Below are 24,271 nucleotides of genomic sequence, written 5' to 3'. Positions count from 1 at the left end.
CCTGATGTACTCGTTACATCATGAGAAGAATGGCATCTACGCTAATTTTAGTGTCTGTGTTTATCCCGAGGTTTTCCTGCAGCCTGCCGGATCCGGGCCGTATCCAGATCTGACGAAGGACCTTCGCCTGGACCCGATGACAATGCAGTGCTGAAGTGCCAACTAGTCTGTCCCTATGGAGGATCCCTTTACCACTCTACAGATAAGGCGTTGTCGGGAAAATTCGTTTCGCGTTCCTACCCCTAAGCGAAAAAAAAAAGAAAAAAAAGAAAAAAAAAAAATCTTTATCAAAATTTATAAGGAAAGACAAGTACTTTTACTTTGGCTTTTAGGCTTGGCTTGTAGGGAAAATCCAAACCTGCGTAATTTCAAATGCACATAACTATAGAACCCATTCTAAATGCGCATGTGAACGCCATCAGCGTTTCTCACAGGTTCGAGTTTAAAGTCTGTGTAGAGAGAATGGTGTCGTCTTAGCGGCCCCTAATTTAATAACAAATGATCGTTGCGACGGAAGCGAATCAATCAAAACTAACTTTAGATGGAAAATAACTTAACTCTGCTATAAAGCCAAAACAATCTCTGTTACCTTAAATTATACGCTTATCTCTGTGAAGCTGCTTTGGAACAATCTACGTTGTTAAAAGCGCTATATAAATGAAGATGACTTGACTTGACTTGTGTTGTGTATTAATAATTTATATAGTTTCCCTCCCTCCAGTCCTTATGGAATATTTTCATTTGGAAATGAATTGGTTTCATGTTATATTGATCAAAGGGTTAAGCAAAATGACTGTCTCTGCAGCTGCTTCTCAATCCAGAAGAAGGGATCCTGTGCATGAGGAAGGCTTTCAGATAGAAGATCAAGAGTTGGCAAGTCTTGGTGAGGATACTGAGTGTTACAGTAGTAACACTACACTACAGTTTTTCCAATTCCCACCATTTATTTAATCATAATTAAGCATTATGTTTTGTCTATGCTTCCACTACAGACTCACAGTATAACTGATATATACTTGTGATCATAATCATGAGTATAGACCTTTTAAGGACAAGTGAATGTATATTTTTGTTTTTTTTAGAAACAAGACTCCAAGAGTTAAGGGACACCAGTAGTTGATATGATACACCACCTGTCAAAAAATGATTGATTGACAGGTGCCACGCCCCTTCCGGTGACATGTCCCGCCCCTTCCGCTGTCCCGCCCCTTCCGGTGACAGGTGTCCCGCCCCTTTTGACTTTTGATTGACAGTTTGACAGCTAGTTTTGACTTTTGATTGACAGGTTGACAGTTAGTATGACTTTTGATCATGTTTTGACAGCTAGTTTTGACTTTTGATTGACAGTTTGACAGCTTTTGATCATGTTTTGACAGCTAGTTTTGACTTTTGATGTCTTTTGAAGTCTTTTGAAGCCTTTTGATATTGACAGAAAGTGTTATAACAATATGTCATGGTATCTGACAGCTAGTTTGATGCCTTTTGAACATGACAGTTAGTGTTTTTGAAGCCTTTTGATCGTTTGAAGACACTGTGATTAAATAATACGTCATGGCTATATGACAGCTAGTTTTAATTGTTTGAAGCCTATTGAAGCCTTTTGAACATGACAGTGTGTGTTTTTGAAGTTGGTATCACACACACGATCCTCCCTACATATTCCTGAGCGTATCCGGGCTGTACTGTGAAACTGATAAGAAAAAACTGTGGAAGTTTATCTCACACAAATGTTGAAAAACCATTCAGTTCTTTTAAAAGAATATAAAATAAAGATCTTACTAAAACCTCACACCAAAAGTTTAAATAAAATGGAGTCACAAAAACAATTGCAATCAGTTAAATGTTTATAGAGTTAAAAAACAAACAAAAAACAAACAAAAAAACATACAGGTTATGAAACAATCAGTTAAATGTTTAGAGAGTTGAAGAAAAAACATATAGCTTATGAAACAACGCAATAAATGAAACGGGTTCACGAAAAAAATAAAATAAAAAATCATCTCACATGTTTAGATAACTAAAGCGCCTCTCCAGCACAGCCCCAGCCTGAGTGGTGCGCGCGCCCTCCGCATTCTGACATCCCCCTCCTTCTGCTCCTCCACATTCCAGAGCACAGTGATAGTGAGAAACAGAGATTTTATAAAATAATGTCTATTTCACACAAATAATATAATATACAATAATATAAAATATCATCTTACATAAAACATTCTGTTCTTTAAAAGAATATAAATAATATAAAATAAAGATCTTACTAAAACCTCACACAAAAAGTTGAAATAAATGTAGAACTATCCAGTTTAAATAAAATGGATTCACAAAAAATTGCAATGAGTTAAATGTTTATAGAGTTGAAGAAAAAAACAAAGCAAACAAAACAAAAACAACATAGGCCTACATGTTATGAAACAATCAGTTAAATGTTTAGAGAGTTGAAGAAAAAACATACAGCTTATGAAACAACGCAATAAATGAAACGGGTTCACAAAAATAAAAAAAATATCTTTATTAGAAATCAGGGCCCTCTGGCCTCTTTACACCAGCGTTTGACTTGCGGAGCTTTCAAAAAGCACCAGCCAAAGGGTGTGTGTGTGTGTGTGTGTGTGTGTGTGTGTGTGTGTGTGTGTGTGTGTGTGTGTCAGAGAGTCACACAAATTCAGTGATCAGGATATCAGGTGCTGAGTTTATAAGAAGTATAATCTTAAAAGTTTAAATGATATCTTTTAAAAATACAAGATTGTTTAAATGAAATCTTTAAAGTTTGAATAAATACACATCTTCTATTTATCTTTTAGAAGATTACTGTAATGATTTTGTTTAACGGTTATTAAACAATGTCTGTTCAAAAACTGTACTTAGTCGTCTTAAATCTCATTTATATGAAAAGATTTTGTCCGTGTGGAGTTTCAATTTTGATGGCTTTCCATAGCCATGATGATTTTTGTACCGTAACTGCATATTCGATCATGTACACCTAAACACGCTGATCTTTCTGAATTTATTTCAAAGTATAATCTTAAAAGTTTAAATGATATCTTTTAAAATTAAAAGACTGTTTAAATAAAATCTTTAAAGTTTGAATACATACGCATCTTCTATTTACCTTTTAGAAGATTACTGTGACCTAAAGTATTATTTTTACTAAACAATATCTGTTCAAAAACTTTCGATGGTTTAAAAACTGAAAAACTCGGGGAGATAATGTCACAGTAAATCTAGTCTGCGTTCCAGAGCATACTACATCCAGAGTTTTACACTAAATTCATTTAAAAGCATAACCTTAAAAGTTTAAATTAGATATTTTAAAAATGAAAGATTGTTTTAGTTTGAAGTTTAAAGTTCTTAACTTTCTTTCTCGAAAAAATCTTTAAAGATTTATTAAAATCATATCTTCTATTCATCTTCTTAGAAGACTTATGTAATGATTTTGTCTAACGGTGACCTAAATTATAATTGTTACTAAACAGCGTCTGTTCAAAAACTTTAGATGGTTGAAAACCTGTACTTAGTCGTCTTAGATCTTATTTATACAAAAAATGTTGTCCATACAACATGTTGTCAAAGTCTGTCACAATGTTTTGTTGTTTTTAAGACATCCGAGGACTCTACATTGCTCTTACTTAGACTAAGTTGTATCATTTGGAAAATCACCACACAATTATATTTTCATCTGTGGGTGGCTGAAGGATTTCCTTGTAGTTTATGAGTCTCTGAGCTGATGTGTTTAAATTATGTGTCGATCTGCCAGATCTCATGTTCTCTATTGATGGGGTCAGTCTCATCATTGATGATAAACAGTTCAGTGTAGATCTTGTTTAGAGAGACCGACTGTGGTGCACTTCCCTCCAAAGTCCTCTCATTCCTTACATTCTGAAGAATTTCTAAAAATCAGGACAAAGTTGGATAGTCATATTATTAACAGGAGCATCACGCTTATGAATGCACAGTGTTCTACAACAAGAGATCTTACCATGTTCGTTTACCGAGGTAGAGTGAGACACCTGAAAAACAAAACAAAAAATACTCATACATAAATATATATATATAACATACACAAATCATTTCTTAACTAAGCAACTGTTTCTTAAATTTTCAGACACTCACCACACTGATGTTAACATCACCATATATTGTCTTGTCTACCATGATTGGAGCAAATATTGACCCACCATTCCTCTGGACAATTGTTAAGTTAAGCTGTCCGAATGATGTAGAATTATTATTATGCTCTCGTTGTGGAAGGTTGTTAGGCTGTTGATTTGTCATGTTTCCAGAATGTGCACCATCTGTTAAAAAATTAACAATTAAATACACAACCAAAACCATGTAAAGCTTATTGAAGATTGAGAAACATATTGACTACTAACAAAGTAAATTATAAATCTTTTCCTACATTTGATATTCTTTTTTCTGATTTTTTTCACAATGTACTTGATCCTTTTTAATGCTGTTTTCTCTCCATATTTATTCTGTAGTTCCTCTACTGTGTCTTCCAACCTCCCTGTTGTTCTTCTCCAGCTGTGTTAACCAAAGACAAACAATTAGAAGAATAAAATGTATGTACAATAGCAAAAATAAAGTTGGTCATTAGTTGTTAGGGTTAGATACACCTGCAGACACATTCATACACCTGTTCACCTGTTTTCATTTAGCATACACCAGAGTTCAAACATTCACTTTTTCAAAGGCCAGATTAGCTCATAAATATGGCAACCAAAGCCACATGGACAGTGAACAGATGTACAGCAGGTTAAAACAATAGTCTATGTTAGGACAATAACAATAATAGTCTATGTTAGGACAATAGTATGTTCACAGGAGCCGCTGAGAGCGAGTTCCTGCTGACAACGTTCATAAAGTGCGAGATAAGGTGCAAGTAGCTAAACTAAACATTTCAAATTTGACAGAAAAGTTTTGAGAAATGTTAAACAACGAAAAAAATAATCAAGGCAAACTAATCAACTTTTTTTCTAATTTCACCATTTTGAACTTAAAATAGGCTTATATAATACATGTGATTTAATGTGAGAGGAGAAGAAACAAATAACAGCCTTTTTCATCATATTAGGCATAAGATTAATAATGAATGTGTACATATTGTGAATTAATTTAATAAACATTTACCTAAAATCCATAGCCTTCAGTAAATTAAGGCTAGACAAGAACAACAAAGTGTCACGGTTCATGAATTCACTGTTTCCTTCTTGTCTCGTGTACTTGTTGTTATGTGTGTGTGTGGGTGTGTGCGAGTGGGCGTTACCGCTCTGATCAGCGCATCAGCGATCCAGCTGATCTCACTCTCATCACCAGCTGCAGTCAATCCATCCACCTATAAAGTCTCACCGCACTTGTCTCTCTTTGTCAGATCGTTGTTTTGGTGTCTTCCGTGTGTGTGTATCCAGTCCCCGTCGGAGTTTCAGTTCCTGTCTTGATTTCCTGTTTGGTGTTCAACTGGTTTTCGTTCGTCATCTGGATTTCTTCACGATTCGTCATCACATCACTACACCACCGGATTGCTGACCATCTTGTCCCTGCGTCACCCAACCAGAGAGAGACCTGTTCATCTATTCCAGCCTGAGAGAGACTTGTTCATCTATTTTCCTCAATAAAGAGTTTTACTTGCATTACTGCTTCCGTCTCATTGAGCGTGACATAACGATCTGACCGTGTCAATGGAAGCAGCGAGTAATCCCTCAACTTTGGATGAGTTTGTAAACTCCAGCATTCAGCGGATGGACAGTCAGGAGAAGAATCTGAATGATACGGCCCGGGCTGTTCAAGCTTTGGTGACGCAGGTGTCCGAGCTCACCCAGCAAATTCAACATCTGCGAGCTCCCACTGCGCCACCCACACCGGCCGTTCCCCCCACACCATCAGCGAGCGCCTCCCAGTCGGAGCCCCGCCTACCTGTTCCGGAATCATACGCGGGTGAGCCCAACTTTTGTAGAGCTTTTCTGACACGTTGCTCGATGCATTTTGCCCTCCAGCCCAGAACCTTCTGCAACGAGAATGCCAAAGTGGCATTTGTGCTGACCTTGTTGACTGGGAAGGCAGCTCTATGGGGGACGGCGGTGTGGGAGAATCAAGACCCTTGCTGCGCCTCGTTCCAGACACTCACCGCCGAAATGAAACGAGTTTTCGACAGAGCGGTTGCCGGGAGAGAGGCGGCTCGGATGCTCGCGGAACTCAAACAAGGAGAGAGGTCAGTTTCAGATTACTCGATTGAATTCAAGACCTTGGCGGCTGAGTGTCAGTGGAACGAGGAGGCGCAGTGGGACATGTTCCTGCATGGGCTGGCTGACCGCGTCCAAAGAGAGATCTACGCCCTGGACCTTCCTACTTCCCTTGATGGACTGGTGGAATTGGCACTTCGAGTGGATGCACGACTGACTAGGGTCGAGCGACGGATGCTACCCAGCCGAGGATTAAGAGGAACTGAGAACCAGCGGTCCAGCGGCAGGGACGCGGTCAGCCTCGTCGACGATCACGAGCCCATGCAGGTCGGTCGAGCTCGGCTTTCCCGGGAGGAGAAGGAAAGGCGGAGATCCCAAGGCCTTTGCCTGTACTGTGGCGCCGCAGGACATTATGCTTACAACTGCCCGGTAAAAGGCCAAGCCCGGCAGTAAGTATGAGGCTACTGTCGGGTGGGATCTCCGCTGAGAAGACCTCATCAACATCTACGCTCCTCCCGGTAAGACTAAGATGGTCAGCCCACAATCACGACTGTCACGCACTGGTGGATTCAGGGGCCGAAGGTAATTTCATGGACCATTCATTTGCACTCAAGTTCCAAGTTCCCATCCAACCACTCACTCAAAGGATCGCTGTTCATGCACTCAACGGCCAGGATTTACCCACCATTGCACTCATCACCGGACCCATCACACTCATCACATCTGGCAATCACACTGAGACCCTTTCATTTTACATACTGGACTCACCTCTCGCACCTGTTGTTCTCGGACATCCTTGGCTCATCAATCACAACCCCAGAATAGACTGGCAGAAGAATTCAGTGTTGGAATGGAGCAGTAAATGTCATGAGTCCTGTCTTGTGTCTGCCTGTTCGTCTGTTTCTGTTTCTGTGTTTCAGGAGGTGGCAGTGGATTTGTCTAACGTGCCCGCGGAGTACCAAGACCTGAAGGAGGTGTTCAGTAAGTCTCGTGCTGCTTCTCTTCCTCCGCATCGTCCCTATGACTGTGCCATAGAGTTATTGCCAGGTAAGTCTCCGCCTAAAGGCAAGTTATATTCGCTTTCTGTCCCAGAAAGGGAGGCTATGGAGAAATATATTTCTGATTCTCTAGCGACGGGGTTCATCCGCCCTTCCTCTTCTCCAGCGGGGGCGGGGTTCTTTTTTGTGGGGAAGAAGGACGGATCTCTGCGACCTTGTATTGATTACCGGGGGCTGAACAGCATCACGGTAAAGAATACTTATCCTTTGCCGTTGATGTCTTCAGCTTTCGAGAGGTTACAGGGAGCATCCATCTTCACTAAATTGGACTTACGTAATGCTTATCATTTGGTCCGCATCAGGAAGGGGGATGAGTGGAAGACTGCTTTTAACACCCCCAGGGGGCACTTTGAATACTTGGTCATGCCTTTTGGGTTGTCCAACTCCCCAGCAGTCTTCCAGGCACTCGTCAATGACGTGCTGCGAGATATGGTCGATCAGTTCATATATGTCTACCTGGATGACATATTGATAGTTTCCTCTTCTCTCCAGGAACATGTGCAGCACGTTCGACGAGTGCTTCAGAGGTTGCTAGAGAATGGGCTTTTTGTCAAGGCGGAGAAATGCGTTTTTCATGCACAGTCTGTTCCTTTCCTAGGGTACATTGTGTCGTCTGAAGGAATACGTATGGATCCTGACAAGGTTAAGGCTGTGGTGGATTGGCCAAGTCCAGATTCCCGTAAGGCCCTACAGAGGTTTCTGGGGTTCGCCAATTTCTACCGGCGGTTTATTCGCAATTTCAGCCAACTAGCCTCAACTCTGACTGCCTTGACCTCCCCCAGAACTACGTTCAGGTGGTCAGACGCAGCTGAGGCTGCGTTTGCCAAGCTGAAGGGCCGCTTTGTTTCAGCCCCCATCCTCATTGCCCCTGATCCAGCACGTCAGTTTGTGGTGGAGGTCGACGCGTCAGAGGTGGGGGTAGGTGCAGTGATTTCCCAACGCTCTCTCACAGACGACAGGATGCATCCGTGCGCGTTTTTTTCTCATCGTTTGTCCCCTGCCGAACGAAATTATGACATTGGTAACAGAGAGTTGTTGGCAGTCAAGTTAGCGTTGGAGGAATGGCGTCACTGGTTAGAAGGGTCGGGGGTGCCTTTTATCGTCTGGACCGACCATAAGAATCTGGAATACATTAAGACTGCCAAAAGATTGAACTCCAGGCAGGCTCGGTGGGCACTTTTTTTCGGACGTTTTGATTTTACTCTCTCGTACCGCCCGGGTTCTAAAAACATCAAACCCGATTCTTTATCGCGCATTTTTGATCGTTCCGAACGCCCGTCCACTCCCGAGTGCATTTTACCGGAGACTCTATTCATCTCCACACTCGTATGGGAGGTCGAATCGAAGGTCAAGAAGGCCTTAGAAGGGGTAACGCCTCCGCCCGATTGTCCACCGAACCGTTTATTTGTACCGGAGGGATTACGGTCTGACGTTATTCAGTGGGGGCATTGTTCCAACGTGGCTTGTCATCCAGGAGTTAGTCGTACCAAGTTTTTGGTCAAGCAACGATTCTGGTGGCCGCTTATGGCTCGTGATGTCCACAGTTTTGTTTTGGCTTGCTCTGTTTGTGCCGTTGGTAAGACCTCCAATCGACCCCCAGATGGGTTACTTCAACCGTTGCCTGTCCCTTCGAGACCCTGGTCCCATATTGCGCTAGATTTTATTACCGTCCTCCCGCCCTCCCGAGGCTACACGGTAGTTTTGACCGTGGTGGACCGGTTCTCGAAGGCGGCCCATTTTATTCCCTTGCCCAAATTACTTTCAGCCAAGGAGACAGCGTTGATTGTCGTTGACCACGTCTTTCGCTTACATGGCCTCCCGACAGACGTGGTTTCCGACAGAGGACCCCAATTTGTGTCCAAATTTTGGCAAGAGTTTTGTAAATTATTGGGAGCGACTGTCAGTCTGTCCTCAGGGTTTCATCCCCAGAGCAATGGTCAAACTGAGAGAGCCAACCAAGATTTGGAGAGGTCGTTGCGATGTTTGGTCTCCAAGAATCCTTCCTCATGGAGCCAACAATTGTCAATGGTGGAGTACGCCCACAATACGTTACCAGTGTCGTCTACGGGCCTGTCTCCGTTTGAGTGTAGTGTAGGTTACCAGCCACCAGTTTTTTCTAGTCTGGAATCCGAAGTCGCGGTTCCCTCTGCTCACGCCTTCGTCCAGAGGTGTCACCGCACTTGGACTAGAGCCCGTGAGACTCTACTCCAGGTGGGGGCGCGCACCAAGGCCAAAGCCGACCGCCACCGGTCTAGGCCTCCCGTATACGTCGTTGGTCAAAAAGTGTGGCTTTCTACCAAGAACATTCCTCTCCGCTCCGTCTCTAATAAACTTGCTCCCAAATTTATCGGCCCGTTCACTGTCACCAAGATCATTAGCCCGGTGACAGTCCGCCTCAAACTCCCTCCAGTGTACAGGAGGATTCATCCCGCCTTTCATGTTTCCAAAATAAAGCCCGTGTTTCGTTCTTGTATTAATCCGCCTGTCCCGGTTCCCCCCCCGCCGCGGCTCGTAGAAGGGGAACCTACATATTCGGTTAACCGTATTCTGGACTCAAGGCGGAGGGGATGCGGTTTCCAGTACTTGGTGGACTGGGAAGGTTACGGTGCGGAGGAGAGAAGTTGGGTACCTGCTAGAGACATCCTGGATCACTCCCTTATTGATGATTACAATCGACAGGTAAGGGAGTCTGGGGACGCCCGGAGGCGTTCCTAGGAGGGGGGGTACTGTCACGGTTCATGAATTCACTGTTTCCTTCTTGTCTCGTGTACTTGTTGTTATGTGTGTGTGTGGGTGTGTGCGAGTGGGCGTTACCGCTCTGATCAGCGCATCAGCGATCCAGCTGATCTCACTCTCATCACCAGCTGCAGTCAATCCATCCACCTATAAAGTCTCACCGCACTTGTCTCTCTTTGTCAGATCGTTGTTTTGGTGTCTTCCGTGTGTGTGTATCCAGTCCCCGTCGGAGTTTCAGTTCCTGTCTTGATTTCCTGTTTGGTGTTCAACTGGTTTTCGTTCGTCATCTGGATTTCTTCACGATTCGTCATCACATCACTACACCACCGGATTGCTGACCATCTTGTCCCTGCGTCACCCAACCAGAGAGAGACCTGTTCATCTATTCCAGCCTGAGAGAGACTTGTTCATCTATTTTCCTCAATAAAGAGTTTTACTTGCATTATTGCTTCCGTCTCATTGAGCGTGACACAAAGTTCCTTTTTAACTCTGCCCCCTGCTCTAGTTAGAACTTTGGAGCGCTTAAAATTGTGGGGCTCAAAAATAAGTGTCATTTGGAACTCTTTTATAGTTATTTTTATCAAAAAATATGTTGATAATGATTAAAAACTTTAGTGCCCTTCGAAGGTACCATTTTAGATAGTTTGGCATGCATGGGATTGTGTGTCCATATGCTAGTGAGAGCGAGCGTCTGGTGCTCAGAAATACATTCTACAATGATATAAAATATATCTTCATTAAATGCCTATTTTGTCTATTCTACTAATGTCTATTCTTTAATCCACACATAAATCGTAAGCGCATAATATCACCTGCTCAAGTACTTCTTGATGAGTTTCTTCTGTATTAAACAGCGAATCTTCTCAGTCAGATCGTCGCAAGATCTCAGGAATCCTCTCACACTGCTCGTGTTCACGCGCTCCATCGCTGCACTTGTGTGTATGACTCCAACGATTCAAACTTCCATAAAGCGCGCCAAAACAGCAGCGCGGAGATGTGACGTCACGTGTCGAGCGGGCGTTCGTAAAAAGCACAAAAATAAATAAATAAATTACATTACCTTCCGTCTTCAGCATCTGATGATTCCCGATATTATAGTTACTTTATTCCTTTATGACTCTGTTTTTCGGTTCAGCATTTAATATCAAATTAGAGGTTATGGTTTTATTGTTTTACACTTCTCAAGCGATTTCTGTTTGCTTTAAACAAGCGACTTTTTATTTAAATTTTTAGATTTGATAGAGTATTTTATATTACAGCGAATTTTGTCCAACTGTTTAATACAGATGTGAATTTGTTTGATCATTTCAATGCTAAAAACTCGAGTTTTTATTAAACCAATGTGCTTCGACATTAAGTAGGCTAATTGTTGAGTATGATCTGAAATATTTAATCTTTTAAATCATGTTTTTTTAAAAAAATGATTCTAAATATTATTATTATGTATACTATTATAATACTATTTTTATGTGTTGCAACTGCGGTAGCCGTTATGTGCCAAGAAGCTATGACAACATGTCTTCCAATAGCACTTCATCGAGTTTAATTGTACTTGTTCTACTGTTATGCTGCCTATATAATGATATAATGATTTACACAACCAAGCAATGAAAAAAGCTTGTCATTTAGACCGTAACTTTGACTTACCTGTCGAGAAGAAAGCAGGCAACTTCAGCATCCCTTTCAAAGTAAATGGTAAATGGACTGCATTTATATAGCACTTTCACAGACCTATGGCCACCAAAGTGCTTTACATAGCCTCACATTCACCCATTCACACACCGACGGCGGTGTCAGCCATGCAAGGCGCCATCCAGCAAAGTCTTTCTCCTTCATTAGCTCTTTCCACCTGTGAAAAGCTATCCCGATATTTACCCTCGTTTTTAATTTGCCGGTCACGTTTCCTTTTAAATAAATGTTTTGCTTTTTGGCGACGAGGATTCCTTCTCCTGTGGCTCTGCATAACTATGATCCTGCATTATATTGTACCGTGCAGTGCAGCCTTTCAAATGTGCCGGGGCAGTATCAACGCCTCCCATAATGTCTAACGGTTAGGATTCCTGGTTTTCACCCAGGCTGCCCGGGTTCGACTCCCGTTATGGGAAGGCAATTTTTTTATATTGCCAACAAAATTCAAGTTATTCAAGTTCATCAATAATCATTTTTAGTTATTCATAGTCTTAGAGGCCTACACGAACTGCAGAAACAAGCAGAAGATATGTAAAAACTCATAAATGCTGTTTCAGTACTGAATCATTTTCACAAATACAATTATACTAAATTCAGAAAATTTCACTATGGAATATTTTACTTTATCTATCATAATTTCAATTTAGTATGTCATCATTTAAACTTTTCATCTCATAATTATGACGCATAGTCATCATTTTAATTTCAACTTTTTAAGTCATAATTTCGACTTTTTGTCATAATTATTACTTAATTCAGAATTACAATCTTTGTCAATTACGCCTTTTTAATGTAATACTTAAAACGTTTTTAAGTCATCATTTGGTAGCAGTTGCTGTTGACTATAGTAGTGTTGCACCTGCATGCCCACTAACTCGCTTGTGAGAGTCAGAGTGTGTAAAGTAAACTCTCATTAGTGTTAGTAGAGTATTAGTGGACTGGTAGGGTTAGGGTTAGAATAAGTTGAGATATAGTTGAGTTACTTATAGTCAGTAGAATATCTGTTGGGGAGCATCACAATAAAGAGTTAGCAGATATTAAGCACAGTCTATTTTTTCAGATGTTTAAATGACAAAATACCATTTTTTCAACCGAGTGAATCTAGGCCTTCAGAAGTCATAACTTCAGGGGTCAACGGTTTAGGTCAGTTGGCGAAAACACTGCGTGTGTAAAAATCAAAAACTGTATTACACTTTTCAAAGGATAATCTAGCTTTAAAGTTAGAATAAAAAGTAAATAAAAACCAGACATATCTTCATACCTGTTGTGTTCTGACACAAGGCCATTAACTTGTTCTTTTTTGTTTTATAAATGTATTTCTACAAATATCAACCTGATGGACTGAATACACGATTAAACAAGATAATCATGCTACCAAATACGTCTGACACAACATTTTTAAGAAAAAACAGTGTTTTAAAATACAACTAAACCATGATAACAGATGATTTTTGACAGTCCTACAGTTTTTGACAGTCCTACATAAATGCATGTTGATTACTGAGTTTCAGGCATAGTGCAATGTTCGAGAAATCTAATATTGGCGTAATCTTTGCGAGGTCTCACTCACAACGCACAACTTTGTGTTGGGCATACCTTTACTAAAATAAAATATTATGGAAGTCATTTTCAAACTGTAATTATACCATATTTTATTTATTAATATTATGGCTTCATGTTGATTTTAAGTTTTTTATTTGTTTGTTATTAACTAATACCTTCATCTTTTAACTAACATCCAGCACAAAATTAAAGAGATGTATGAGCTAAGGATGTTCTCTGACCCCAAATAAACTGCAATGTTCACAATCTACAATATACAGTTAGATATTCTCCTACATAGTATGTGTGTAAATAGTTGTGCTTAAATCTTTGGGTGTATTTTTACACACCATAGTGATGCAAAGTTCCACACCCTATGGACTAACTTTAAAACATCATCTTATTCTTTATCTTTAAGATTCAAAAGACCGAATCCCTAAGAAAAGAGGATTGAAAAGCTCCGTTTATAATAAAAAGTATCCAAATGATGGTTTTGTTACTCCGCTAGATTTAGTCATCTTGTTCAGACGACACTGTTTCACATTTTGTATGTTGGACTGTGTGTGTGTGTTTTAGGTGAAGACGTTTCTTTGAGAGCCGTCAACATTCAGTGTTTATATAAATAAATGACCATTAAGAATTTAAGTGAAATTTTAAGAAGAAACTTTCCCTCTATCTACGAATCACACAAAGCGCATGCTGTTTTACACTTAAACTATTACAACAGAATCACATCTGACTATGGCACTGAGAGAGGCATATTCATCAAAGCTTGAGGCTGTTAAACAAAGTTCCACACTTTGGTAAAATTGCACAAAAGTAAATTCTAGAGGTCAACTAGGTTAAAAGTAAATGAGCCATTTAAAACAAATACAGAAAAGCCACTATAGTGATCAGTTTTAGCTTTTGAATGTCTGTAATTGATCTTGTTTTTGTACAGTTTGCAAAAAGTATATAGTCTCCGAGCGTGGTCAAACATGTTCATATAGGAATGTATGAAAAACATGAACAAATATTGCATAAAGAGAATTAAATAACGGTCCTTCTAGTATGAGAGTGTTTAAGACTAAACAAATCATATTTATTTTAGAACATCTTTCTGCTATGTCTACGAAACATCGACGTGAAAGATGAGTATTGCTGTTTTTTCTGTTACCTACTATTACGCTTCAAACTTGTCTAACTATTACACTTATTTTGTTATTATTACACAGTTATTTTGTGTATGTCGCTAAACAACAGTTAAGCTAATGAATCACAGTTGATACGTGAAAGGAGGGTTGATTCATTTTATTACGTCCCCACCAATACTTTGAGTTTTAGGCATCTGTCTTTTAGGCCCGATCCAGAAAACAGACGTTGTGTTTATGTCTTAATAATTGTTCTTCTTTTTATGATCTTCTTTTTATTCGGCATAATGCTGAATGTTTTAACATATCATAAATTTCAATGGTTAGAAAAATCATCTAACTATTATATCTAACAATCAACAGTTATATGTGAAACAAGCTCAGTCGCATTAGAGTCGGATTCTTGTTTATATTGAACATTGTTATTGAAGCGCATGTTTAACAGCGCTATTATTCTTGGCCTCATCAAAGTTTTCACCGGAGCATACCGATAAATTTATATTTTATATTTTAACCCTTTATGCGGATATAGAATACCACACAAGGTTCTCTGTTCTCTGGTTCTATGTTTTTAAAAATACAACAAAACACATGTAGGTGTACTATGATTTATCAGAAAATTACCTTTGTTTGAAGAAAAACTTCAATCAGCTGGTGCTTGATAACTATTGAAGTTATTAAACAATAGTCTATGTTAGGACAATAACAATAATAGTCTATGTTAGGAACACCCGTGAATTCAGTAATGATGCGTTTAATGGGATATCACGTTTTCATTTTAACTCAATACGCTAAAGGTCTATGAACTTTAACATCTTCATAGTTGGTAAAATTAACTTAAAGCATGCACAAAATGAAATACATCCTAACTACTTTCTAAATGTTTGTTACAGAACTTATGGTGAACAATTCACCCATGCATATGTTTTAAACGTTTTTTTTAATTTTCAGATTTAAAAAAATCTGATTTTAAAAAATCTGATTTTGTAACTGGATTGAGTGAAAATAATAATAAACTTCTCTCTGGTGGCATATGCATAACTTCTCCATGATGCTACTTCTGTTGCATCGTGACTATAATTTACATAGGCTTCCCTGATGACGACACCCTATTCAACCCCTCCAGTGGGGCGAGGGGGCGGACCCCAATCGCTGTCCTGATAAATATTTCAGGACATCGCACGCTCTAGCTCTACTCTAGCTCTACTAGCCACGGACTGCTGTGCTACTGCATCATCTCATTGATCAAAAGCCGCTTCAGCATTCCTGTTTGCCTGAACCTGACGCAAACTACGCTTCTACGACTCACGCTTCTGACCCAAAAACACAAACTTCCGCACATTAACGCACAAACCCTGGACGATTGTGCCGCAAGGACTCACTCAGGAGATTCCAGGAAGATTCCAGGAACGAAAAGCATCTTTCATCATCGAATAGTGGACTATTCGGAAAGTTGGAAAAAATGGCGTCGCAAAAACGGATGGAGAACAAGTATCATCCGGCGTGTAAGTGCGCCACGGGCAAAGAGTGTCCTTTAAGAGCTACGCTAGACTCTATGTTTAAAGATCATTTTAGAGGTCAGATGGTTGGCTTGATGCACAGGATCATTGATGCTGCGTGTGGTATGAAAAACGATTGTGCGCAGGATACCAAACGTGTGACAAATCTCAAAAATGAAATGGATGTCGTAAGAGGCTTGACAAAGCCATGGCCTGATGTAACGCCCATGTTTTTCAACGGCAAAGAGCCGAACGGCGTAATCCTCAGAAAAGTTCTGGATGTGTTGCGTGAATGTTGTGACGAATTCGAAATCACCGAGATACTCGCTATATGGACTTTTGTAACAGATCTCTGCGTGTCACTGGTGTCAAAAAATGCAAAAACTGACGTTGGTGAATTAGTTGAAAGTCTGGTCAACTATACCCTAGAGCAAAACATGATAGCCTGCAGAGATTTTCTATTCTGGTTAGACCATCTGTAAACGTCGTTTTACTTTATGTACTGCCGGTCTATCATTTTCTTCACTACTTCAATGTATACTCAAAAGTATAATGTTGAAATAAAAAAATTACAAAAATGACTTTCTTTCTCGAAAAAATCTTTAAAGATTTATTAAAATCATTTATAATCATTTATTAAAAAAATCATTTATTAAAATATAATTTATATATACAACTTAGTCTAAGTAAGAGCAATGTAGAGTCCTCGGATGTCTTAAAAACAACAAAACATTGTGACAGACTTTGACAACATGTTGTATGGACAAAATTTTTTGTATAAATAAGATCTAAGACGACTAAGTACAGGTTTTCAACCATCTAAAGTTTTTGAACAGACGCTGTTTAGTAACAATTATAATTTAGGTCACCGTTAGACAAAATCATTACATAAGTCTTCTAAGAAGATGAATAGAAGATATGATTTTAATAAATCTTTAAAGATTTTTTCGAGAAAGAAAGTTAAGAACTTTAAACTTCAAACTAAAACAATCTTTCATTTTTAAAATATCTAATTTAAACTTTTAAGGTTATGCTTTTAAATGAATTTAGTGTAAAACTCTGGATGTAGTATGCTCTGGAACGCAGACTAGATTTACTGTGACATTATCTCCCCGAGTTTTTCAGTTTTTAAACCATCGAAAGTTTTTGAACAGACATTGTCTCACATTATAACAATTATACTTTAGGGTCACCGTTAAACAAAATCATTACAGAAATCTTCTAAAAGGTAAATAGAAGTTCTCTTACGAGAGGTACTCTCGTACTGCGTAAATCTTACGCTAGGGGGAAAATCTCTTTTCCGCGAGATACTGAAGCCAAAAATTATCCTTAATTTTGAAATAATGTAAAACGCGTTGCGGCAGCATGCAGACACAGGCGAGACGGCTTGTGCGCCTATTGGCTGCCCTGCGGCAACTGCAGCAGCCTATCGATAAGGCCCACTCGTGACGTCAGCTCCAATGGGGGCGCTTCGCGCCCAATACGTCACGTCCCGCCAGAATGGGCGTGGTCTAGGGCTATAAACATAGCTTCGAGAGGCTAGCTCACTGATTTTTCATCTCTTCAGCGAAGCTCTCGCATCGCTGGATCCGGAGAGAAGCCACGCCGTCTGAAGAAGCCTTTCAGCGGGACGAGTCGACACTCTGAAGCCGCTGGCCGCGCCGCCTTCAGTCGCCTTCCTGCTGCGCTATCCGGCGTTATATCCTTTCTCTGCTACTGTGTTTTGTGTATGTGTGTGTGCTCGCCGCCGCGACACACACTCTCATTGCACTAAAAGAGCCGGGCGTCTTTTTCAAGACGCCCCTTTCCTGAGGATCACGCAGCTCTCGCGCTCGCGCTCGCTGACGGCGACCGCCCTCACTGCGAGCCAGTTACTGCCTATGGTGACTCTGAGGACTCACCTGGCATCCTTCTCCGAGACTGCTCCTCCGCCCCCCCCAACCCGCAAAGCTCGCCGGTTCGCCCGCTTGCCTTGCCTGCTTGGGGGAGGATACCTGCTCTCCCTCTGTTCGAGCCGCGCAAACCGCGCCGTTCACAGGGGATGTCAGGAGCGGACGGTCACGGGGCTAGCTTTCTCTCTCCCTCTGTTCGAGCCGCGCAAACTGCGCCGTTCACAAGGGAGGCTGGAAGCGGACGATCAGGGTTAGTTTTTCTTTACGTTACAAGAAAGCTACCCTGCCCTTGCGCCCCATTCACGCGTCACTCACCGGCGAAAAGAGAACTCAGTTCCCTGATTAGGCGACTGGAAATATCAATATTGCAGCAAACGAGCCTGTTGTAACACGCACGCTTGCAAGCAAACGCCGAAGAAAACATGTTGACGCTCTCTTATATGCTCATGCATCTATACACCTTTGTGTTCCCCCCTGTGGCTCAGTGGCGGAATCTTAGGTTTTTCACACGAGAGACCGGGGTTCGAATCCCGGGTCTACCGGCAAAACACATTTTTGCCGTCAATTCTCGCTCTGGCAGTTCCCTGAAAAGGCGACTGCAGATGTGTATTTTGCAGCCAACGAGCGCGTGGTACAACCCGCTCGCCTGCACCCAAACTCTGTTTCTATGGTTTCCGCCTCTGAAGTTCAGACGACTGGAAATGTCAATATTGCAGTGAACAAGCCTGCTGTAATACACGCACGCCTGCAAACAAACGCCAGCATGTTGACGCTCTCTGTTTCTATGGCAACTTCTCGCTCGTTCAGTTCCAGTAAATGCGACTGTTCCAGTGTATTCTGCAGTAAACAAGTCGGCGAAGCAGCCCGCTTGCCTGCACACAAACGCCGCTTTTACGGCTACCCAGATAAATCCCATAGAGTGTATTTTCTGGTGTCCCGGCCACGGCCGATGGTGTTACGAATGTAGACGAAATGCCCACTGCCCAGTGCTCATTCCTACACACAAACACAGCCCGTCACACAGGGCTCGCGCACATGAAATCGACCCAGGTCGATTGCGCATTAAACGTGGTAAATGTGCCCACTGCCCAGTGCCCACAAACACTACGTTCCGCATATCTCAAGGTTTCTGTAAAAACAAAACCAACGTGCATTCGCTCTGCTCAGGCGGACAATGCTCTCAGTGTTGTAAATGTGCCCGCTATCCCGCGCCCACATTCACACATAGACATGACAGGTCCTACGGGACTCGCCCAGCCCTCCCCTCTCGGTTGACCACCGCAAAGGAGTCGAGCGCGGGCAATCTGCCCGCTGTTATCAGCGCGCCCCCTGCCTCGAAGCGCGACGCTTATGTTACAGCACACCGAAGCCCCTCTGTCGCTGAGCGACCAGAGCGCGCTCCGCATTCAGCCCCTAGCCATTCGTGCAGATGCATGGGCAAGGCTACCCGGGGGTTTTGAAGTGGGTGCTAGACATTATAGAAAGAGGCTATTCGCTACAGTTTCGCCGACGCCCTCGCCGCTATGTGACGCGCGTCGAAGCTACGGTAAAAACAGAAGTAGCACCACCTACTTCGAGCCGAAATTTTGAAACTGTTGAGCAAAGGGGCCATAGAGCCTTTATCTCAAGCTCAGAGTGAAGGAGGGCTATACAGCAGATACTTCCTGGTACTGAAAAAAGACGGGGGTCTCAGACCCATACTAGATCTAAGGCAACTGAACAGAGTGCTTGCGAAGCAACAGTTCAGAATGCTCATGACCAGAAAAACCCTCACGCAGATGCGCCGAGGAGATTGGTTTGTGTCAATAGATCTGAAAGACGCATATTTTCAAATACAAATAGCGTCACGTCACAGGCGACGTTTGAGATTCGCCTTCGAGGGCCAGGCATATCAGTGCTCAGTCCTACCGTTCGGCTTGTCTCTAGCCGCTCGCACCCCTCAGACTACAGGGCATGCGAGTATTGAACTACTTGGACGATTGGCTGATTCTAGCTCAATCTCACTCGGTGCTCATAGAGCACAGGACCATTTTGCTCGATCACCTCGAGAATCTGGGTCAATTGGGCGAAGAGTTCTCTGTCTCCCAGACAGATAATATCTTTTCTGGGCACAGAACTGGACTCGCTGTCTATGATAGCGCGACTGTCACCAGAGCGCGTACTAGACATTCAGCGCGCAGCGAGCTCTTTCCGCTGCGGCGCATCTGTCCCGCTCAAGAAATTTCAGAGGATGCTAGGTCTCATGGCCTCAGCATCATCAGTACTTCAGCTGGGCTTGCTTCGCATGCGCCCGCTACAGTTCTGGCTGAAAGCGCGAGTACCGCGCCGAGCGTGGGCTTCCGGTCTGCTTCGTCTCAAGGTCAATCAGAAATGCATCGCAGCTCTGAAACCTTGGAAAGCAAACGACTTGTACCAATCAGGTGTTAGCCGGGGGACTTCCTCGAGTGTGAAGATAGTGTCTACGGACGCCTCCACCTTGGGATGGGGAGCACTGCTCAAGGGCAGACCGTTCTTCGGCCAATGGTCAGAACGGGAGAAGCTTCTACACATAAACTGCCTCGAAATGTTGGCAGTAGACAACGCACTGACGCGTTTTTGTCCCTAAATACGAGGACACCACGTCCTGGTCCGCTCGGACAACATGTCAGTGGTGTCCTACATAAATCGCCAGGGCGGCCTCAGGTCCCGAAACCTGCACAGGCTGACAGAACGCCTCCTGGTGTGGGCTCAGCGCAACCTGCTCTCGCCGAGAGAAGCGCATGTGCCAGGGCTCCTGAACGTAGGACCGAACAGACTGTCCAGGAACAATGTCCCGACAGGCGAATGGCCTCTACACCCACAGACAGTTCAGCTGCTGTGGAAGAAATTCGGCAGAGCGGAAGTAGACCTGTTTGCGTCTCAAGAAAACGCTCACTGTCTGGAATTTTTCTCCAAGAGCAGGGACGCGCTGGCTCACGTATGGCCCCGCCGCCCGCTCTATGCCTTTCCTCCCGTCTCTCTCCTGCCTCAGGTGATAGAACGGATCAGAGAAGGATGCTCAGTGCTACTCGTAGCGCCGTTCTGGAAAAACCAACCCTGGTTCCCAGTTCTGATGCAGCTAGCAAGCACTGCCCCATGGCCAGTGCCAGTGAGGAGGGACCTCCTCTCTCAGGCCAAGGGCTCGTTTTGGCATCCGCGCCCAGAGCTGTGGTCCCTTCATGTTTGGGCCATCAACGGGTACCCGCTGACCTCCCCAAGCGGAGTGTTAAACACGATCACGCAGGCTAGAGCTCCGTCTATGCGACGTCTCTATTCCTCGAAATGGTCAGTGTTCTCCAGCTGGTGCACAGCTCGTGGCGTGTCGCCCCTAGACTGTGGGGTGACGGAGGTTCTCTCCTTCCTACAAGAGCTGTTGGACAAGGGCAGGACCCCTTCCACGCTCAAAGTGTATGTGGCGGCCATAGCAGCGTTCTCAAAAACAACGCTGGGTCAGTCAGTAGGAAGGAACGATTTAGTCATCGTCTTCCTTAGAGGAGCTAAGAGACTGAATCCTCCCAGACCTCCCTCAGTCCCTGTATGGAACCTTTCTACAGTGCTGGAAGCCATGAAAGGTGACCCATTCGAGCCTTTACAGACGATTGATCTTAAACACCTGTCTTTCAAGACAGTGTTTCTTCTGGCTCTCGCTTCAGTGAAGCGCACAGGGGACTTACACGCGCTCTCAGTAAGCGCGACGTGTATGGAGTTTGGGCCTAATGACTCAAGAGTTATACTCAAACCTAAGCACGGTTATGTTCCAAAATCCCTCAACACACCGTTTAGGGCGCAGGTCATTCCCTGTCAGCCCTACCGGTCTCTGACGAGGAAGGAGACGCAAGCTTCCTTTGCCCAGTCAGGGCATTAAGAGCTTATGTGTCTCGCACGTCTGTTTTCAGACAGACAGAGCAGCTCTTTGTTTTCACTCTACGGACGTTCTAAGGGACTTGCCGTGTCGAAACAGAGCCTATCCAGTTGGATAGTTGATGCTATAGCGCTGGCTTATACCTCTAAGGGCTTACAGTGCCCATTTGGAGTCAGAGCACACTCCACGAGAGGCGTGGCCTCGTCGTGGGCTTGGTCTAGTGGGATTGCCTTGCAAGATATCTGTATGGCGGCAGGCTGGGCCTCCCCGTCTACATTTACAAGGTTTTATAACCTAGAGGTTCCCGCCTTGCAGGCTAAGCTGCTTTCGGTCTAAAATCGGTACTGTCTGCCCTGATGTGTTCGGGCCAGAATACTGAAACTGCTTGAGCAAATGCTCGCTGTTGGATCGCGCAGCTCTATGGGCAGTGTGTAAGACCCACTATATTCGTCAGTCCAGGCCGGGGGTCGCCCTGACTGTACGACACATCATCAGTATAACTGCTCCTTATAAGATGTTATATTATTACAGGAATGATGCTATTCTAGCCACTCTTTCCTGGGCTCTCTGTGAGTCCCTTATGATCATGTACTATATGAGCCCGGGCACTTGCCCTTGGGACTTTGGTGCTGGATCTTAGCATGCACGGCGTTTTACACTGTTTCCCCTAGCGTAAGATTTACGCAGTACGAGAGTACCTCTCGTAAGAGAACGTACTCGGTTACTAACGTAACCTCGGTTCTCTCTAGAGAGGAAACGAGTACTGCGTATCTTGCCGTGCCTGCACACGCTCTGGTTCGCTTCGGCGATGAAAAACCAGTGAGCTAGCCTCTCGAAGCTATGTTTATAGCCCTAGACCACGCCCATTCTGGCGGGACGTGACGTATTGGGCGCGAAGCGCCCCCATTGGAGCTGACGTCACGAGTGGGCCTTATCGATAGGCTGCTGCAGTTGCCGCAGGGCAGCCAATAGGCGCACAAGCCGTCTCGCCTGTGTCTGCATGCTGCCGCAACGCGTTTTACATTATTTCAAAATTAAGGATAATTTTTGGCTTCAGTATCTCGCGGAAAAGAGATTTTCCCCCTAGCGTAAGATTTACGCAGTACTCGTTTCCTCTCTAGAGAGAACCGAGGTTACGTTAGTAACCGAGTACGATATGAATGTATTCAAACTTTAAAGATTTTTTTAAGAAAGAAAGTTAAGAACTTTAAACTAAAACAGTCTTTTACTTTTAAAAGATCATATTTAAACTTTTACGATTATGCTTTGAAATAAATTTAGTATGAACAAAACTTTGGCTCTGGAAAGGCGTTAGCAGACTAACATTACATACGCTGTGACATGATCCACATAGAGATTAGTTCTTTTTTTTAGAACCGTGTGTGTGCGCGCGTGCAATACAGCTTTGAAATGATATTAAATTATTTATTTATTTCATTTTTGAAAATGTACAAATGTAGGTTTCTGTGATGGTCGTGTTCAGGTGTACGGGATAGAATATGCAGTTACGGTACAAAAATCATTATGGCAATGAAAAGCCCCCACCATAAAAAAATGAAATCCCTGCATGGACAAAAAAAGCTGATTGAATCTTTTCATATAAATGAGATTTAAGACGACTAAGTACAGTTTTTCAACAATCTAAAGTTTTTGAACAGATATTGTTTAGTAAAAATAATACTTTAGGTCACAGTAATCTTCTAAAAGATAAATAGAAGATGTGTATTTATTCAAACTTTAAAGATTTCATTTAAACAATCTTGTATTTTTAAAAGATATCATTTAAACTTTTAAGATTATACTTTGAAATAAATTCAGAAAGATCAGCGTGTTTAGGTGTACATGATCGAATATGCAGTTACGGTACAAAAATCATCATGGCTATGGAAAGCCATCAAAATTGAAACTCCACACGGACAAAATCTTTTCATATAAATGAGATTTAAGACGACTTATGGTGCGTTCAAGTCCTCCTGGGAATTTCGTACGTACGAGGTGGGAAGTCGTGTTGACGACGTGAGGTGCGTTCAAGTCAGTTTCGTCGGAGCAAGATGGTGGTGTACCTTCTTTTAATGAATAACACGAAAATATAGCAAGTTTTGTTAACTCTGCTTATAGAAAATGAAGAACAAAGAATGCGCATCGGGTGTGTTTTTCTTTTTATGTTTTTAATTAACTTATGAGGCCAATGTAAATTAACTGTATCATTATATAATTAGTTAATTGTTATATTACAAGTAGGCTATATCATATTTTGTGCAGAGAGCTTACTTTGTTATAAATGAAAAAGCCTTACAATGTCACTGCTAAACCTGTAAGTGATAGGCTATATTTTACTATCACTTTGCTCAACTACAGACGTTGCATTCATTGATTCCGCCATGCTTCTCACTGACACGCCCCCAACTCGTACAGATCGGGGCTTTAAGAAAATCCCGAGCTCCCCACTGGTATTTACGACATTGTGGTGGCGTTCATGTGCATTCAACTCGTAAATACGATCTATACGAGATGACTTGAACGCACCATAAGTACAGTTTTTGAACAGACATTGTTTAATAACCGTTAAACAAAATCATTACAGTAATCTTCTAAAAGATAAATAGAAGATGTGTATTTATTCAAACTTTAAAGATTTCATTTAAACAATCTTGTATTTTTAAAAGATATAA

The 24,271-nt window shown here is 42.4% G+C and overlaps 1 long non-coding RNA gene across 1 annotated transcript in view; it reads right to left on the bottom strand.

The window, feature by feature from the left end:
* The window catches only part of LOC309490605, a 200,228-nt gene that overhangs the window by 30,183 nt on the left and 145,774 nt on the right, over positions 1-24,271 (bottom strand). The window lies entirely within an intron of this gene.

This window comes from Leuciscus leuciscus, assembly GCF_965113295.1.
Source record: "Leuciscus leuciscus genome assembly, chromosome: 25".
Lineage (NCBI taxonomy): Eukaryota > Metazoa > Chordata > Actinopteri > Cypriniformes > Leuciscidae > Leuciscus > Leuciscus leuciscus.
This window is presented reverse-complemented; position numbering and strand designations above follow the sequence as displayed.